A 4,916-nucleotide genomic window follows, 5' to 3' on the forward strand; every position below is an offset into this window, starting at 1 on the left:
TTAATTACATCTTTTGTAATCAACAAAGATTCATCAAGTATACTCAAAAAGCTCTCAAAGGAGTGGTTAGTCAGTTAGATGCCACCAGCCAAATGGCCTGGGAGAACAAACTTGGCACTAAACATAATCTTAGCAGAAAAATGGAGCATATGCATCATGCTGGGTGGAAAGTGTTGCACCTTCATTCCTAACAATATTGCCCCAGATGGAAACATCACAAAGGCATCCCAAGGGTGAACAACTTTAGCCAATGAATTGGTGGAAAATGTCAGAATTGATGCCCCATTTACTGATTGGCTAGAGAGTTGGTTTGGGAAATGGAAAGGAATGGTAGCCTCTATTTTAATCTCCCTTATCATAGTGGCTGAGATCCTAACAGCTGTAGGGTGTTGCATTATCGCCTGTGTTAGAGGGTTAACCCCAAAATTAATCGAAACAGCCATCAACAAATGCCCATAACATACCAACTATTACTAGAAATCAAATCAGATCTACTTTCTTATAATCAAGAAAGTCAACAGTTCTTGAAATGATTTGAGGACCAAAGGACACAAAAATAAATGTGGAAATGGGAGCAAAAGGAGTAAAAAGAAAAAGAGGACAGAATTGAAGGAAATAATGTATACAGTGGTCCATTTCCAAGACAAAGTGCCTTGAATTGGTTTAGGTCAGCAAGCTACATAAAAAATAGGATATAGTAGGCCCCTGCTTGGATGTTCAATGCCTGCTTTTTAGGCCCCCACCCCCACCCCTTAGTTGCCCTCACCTGAACCAAAGAAGTTCCGTCCAAGATGAAAGCCTCCAAAATATCTCGCTTTGTCTGTTCTTATCAGCCTGCCTAGCTACTTAGGCCATAAGTCAAATACTTGAAAAACCCCTGAGCTGACTAGGATTGCAATGCATTGTGGGCTGCAACAAAATGCAGACAGACAACCCTAAAGAAAGCACCTACAGCCCCTACCCAGCTATTGATAGGTGACATCCAGGAAGACTGTGACCCCATAGTACTCAGCCTAAGAGGAACCAGGGGAAGGACCTGCTCACTAGGGAATAAATTGCTTGTTGTAACTGTGCTGCGTGTACCTGCCCATCAGATCCCCAATCTTGCAAGACCATCATTAAAAGTCTCACTTTTTTGCCGTCCTCTGGGCTCTGAGTTCATTCTTTGGTTTGGATGGGTAAGTTTGTTTCTCATAATAATCAAAAACTTAATTGAAGGAAATTCTTCTGATACAAACTTTTCCACTTGGTATTCAGATTTAAAGTGTCTGGTAAAAATCCTGGCCAAAGAATACCTCTAATTTATTGAATTACAAAGTTATGTAATAACTTATATAGTAAGTCTTATGATAAGCCTCATTATCAAATATCAAAATATATTATGACATGTAATAATAATCAAGTGAAATATTGTTACAAGAATTTAGCCATATGCCTATAGCAATGAAATATAGTAAAGAACCCAGAAAAAGCCATACAAAGGCATGAAAATGTGATGCATGACAGAGGAAGCATTAAAGCCAATGGGAAAAGAGTAGACTATTTAATAATTTTGCTTGAATAATTTGTTATCCACATATAAAGGTAATAATAATAATTCCACCTCATATAATACACAAAAATATATTATAACTGGATTAAAGTCTTAATGTGTAAAGTAAAACTTCAAAAACCTTTGAAGATAATATTATGACCTTGGGAAGGAACAAATATTTTAAATAAGATGTCCCCAAGCCCAAATCATGAAAGAAAAATTGGATGCACTATTTTAAAATTTTCTGCCTCTTTGCAGAAAATGACATTATAAAAATGACAAGCAGTAGACTGGGAGAAGATTTTAGTAACACATAAAACTGATAAGACACTTTCTGTCCATAATAAAGAGGAGAATAACTTCTACTAATCCATAAGAAAAAGGCAATCAAAAAGAAAAAAAAAATAGGTACAGATAAAAGAAAACCTTAATGGCCAGTAAACAAATGAAAAGATGCTCCACCTCCCTAGTAACGAAGGAAGTAAAAATAGGACCCATAATGAGATACACTTTACATGCAACAGACTGGTATAGATAAAAAATTCTGACAAAATCACATTAGCAAGGATGTGAATGGAGTTGGAAACTCTAATTGCCTGTGGGAGTGTAAATTGCTGCAGTTGATTTGGGAAGGACTTGGCAATATCTAGTAAAGCCAAAGTCTATGTAAAGTCAGATCTACGGCTTACTAATTCCACTCTGAGGTTTGGATCCTGGAGAACCTTTCACAAAAATACATGCATAAGAATCTTCACAGCCATTTTGCCTGCAGTAGGAAGTTGGAAAGAACTTAAAGTGTCCACTTACAGGAGACTAATCAGTTTGGTTACAATCTATTTAATACCACATTTAAATTATTTAATGAAGCTGTACATATCAATGTAGTAATCACAAAAATATACTATTGAATGAAATAAGCCAGTTGCGGAATAGCTCATGGAATGTGTACTATTCATAAAGCCTAAGCAGGCAAAACAATGTAATATATAGTTCTAAACTGTATACATGGTTACAAATTATATATTATATAAATATACATATATAGTAAGGTATATATGTAGTAACATTTTTAAAATGTAGAGATATTTAAATATGTAGTAACTTTTTTTTAATGCACAGAAAGATAAATACTAAATTCAGGATAGAAGTTAATGTTGGTGGTCATAGAAAAACCTTAATTTGTCTTCATTAAGCTTTATTTCATAAACTTGGGGGATGGGCACATTGGAGATCTTATTGTTTATATTATTTGTAAGCACAAGGTACTTAATATAATAATACATAAGACTATGACATTAATAATGCCAATTTACAATTTCAGATTACTTTTACAAACATTCTGAAGTATGAATAATAAGGGATGGCATAATGGTGAAAGGGAAAAAAATGTACTGACTCTTTAATAGTTTATATTTTACAAACAAATTGTAGCCTTTCTTTGCCACTGATAATTAGAAAAAGAGCTTAAAAGGTGCTTTTGAAAAACTTGGCAATTTCTCTATGTATAGTTACAAAAACAAGACATATGAACTTTCCACAACTCTGGGAAGATATAAGCAAATTAAACTTCGTACTTATAGAAAATGACATAAAAGAACAGTAAGGCAGAAAAACAAGAAAGCATGAAAGAGTAATAGTAGAAATATCGTTCACAGCAGTTGATATAGAAACTAATTTAACTGAAATATATAGTACCTGACCTGTTTTGGATAAAATATTTTTTTCTAGAGTTTGGATATCTTAACCTCAAAATGTGTTGTAGTAGATATGGCATAGAATAAATTTAGAATCTAAAAAGGAAAACAAAGTTAAGGTTTCATGTTACCAAGTATAATCTTGTAGTTAATTTGAGAATGTGTTAGGTATCTGTTATTGCTTTTCTTTTAGATTGAATATAGGACAAAAAAAAAATCCAAAACAATTTTAGTTGTAAAAGAACATAAATGCAGTTTCTTATCAATTTTTACAACAAAACAGAACTTCAAATGTGCACTAATTCTCCTAAAAAAGGTAATTTAGCATCTGGCAATAATCTTAAAATGTTGTGTTAAATAAAAAGTGGTGGAAAAATCATTTATCAGAGCAATAATTTGACAGGCAGTAAAACATGGTGTTTAAGCTCATAAACTCCAGAACTGGTCTCTTTTTGAATCTCAGCTCTGATATTTACTCAGAGCTGATATTTATAACGTTGGACAAGCTGCTTAACTATTCTGTGTCTAGTTTCTTCATCTGAAAAATAGGGAATGAAAATAGGTCTCAGATGCAATATTCAACATACTCAGCCACTGGTATAGTAATATAAATTATTACTTAAATAAATACTTATATTAAAATACATTTTCTTTTCGTTTCTAAATATATACACAGGGTACATAACAAAGTGGTTACGAAGTAATGTGGTTACAGAGAAAACTCCTTATCACATCATTTTATTCACAAATCACCTGTTAAGTCTGAAAAGTGTTTATTGCGATTTTACCCCTGATGAGTCATGGCTTGACATAGGAACCACATCAAAATGTTCCAACATTCCCATTTAACTCATTATCATTAGGTACTGGGTGTCTAGTGCTTTATTGCAACCAGAAGGTGGCTGGATGTCTGGTGTTTTGTTGCAGCCAGAAGGTGCTGGACACATTGCTTATAAGGCATAGCCAAGTATTCATTTAGATGCGAATACATACTCTATTGCTTTAACCTTGGTTCATGCTGACAATGCTGCTGTGAATACCACCTGTCCTGCCGCCTGGACAGATGCCCCTGCCAGTGCTGGGCTTTCCAGGAGCAGCCAGTAGGCACTGCATATGCTCTTGCCACCACGGCCTCTCTGTAGCCTTAGTTTCCTCAACAGTCACCAAGGTCTTTCTTCCTATGAGCCAGCACCACTCTTAGACCCCATCATCTGTCTCTGACCACTGCCAGGTGACATTATTTGGTGACTTGTGGTCTCAATAATTAAAGAGTTGCTCTTTACTATTAGATAATATTCACCAGTATTGCCATTTTAATACATATATCAGAGTATATTTTCTTTTATTTTCAAAATATACACACAGGGTACATAGCAAAGTGGTTACTAATATGTTACAGAAAAACCCAAAAGGGTTTTGCTATTTCTCTGAGGGTTATGGCAATACTGGGTGCATATTATCTAATAGTAAGGAGCCTTATAGGACCTTTTAGTATCTTTGTGAGGATTACAAAAGTTAATAAACGTAAAACTGTTAGCACAGTGACTCCCACAAAACAGCCACTCAATGTTAACTCTTATTATTCTTAGCTAAACCTATTATAACATCATTTTCAGAAGCCCAGAAAGGTCACAACATATTCTCAATAGAAAAAAAAAGATCCCAAGTATTAAACTCTTGCTGTTGCT

This window comes from Papio anubis, chromosome 8 (assembly GCF_008728515.1).
Source record: "Papio anubis isolate 15944 chromosome 8, Panubis1.0, whole genome shotgun sequence".
In the NCBI taxonomy this organism is placed as follows: Eukaryota; Metazoa; Chordata; class Mammalia; order Primates; family Cercopithecidae; genus Papio; species Papio anubis.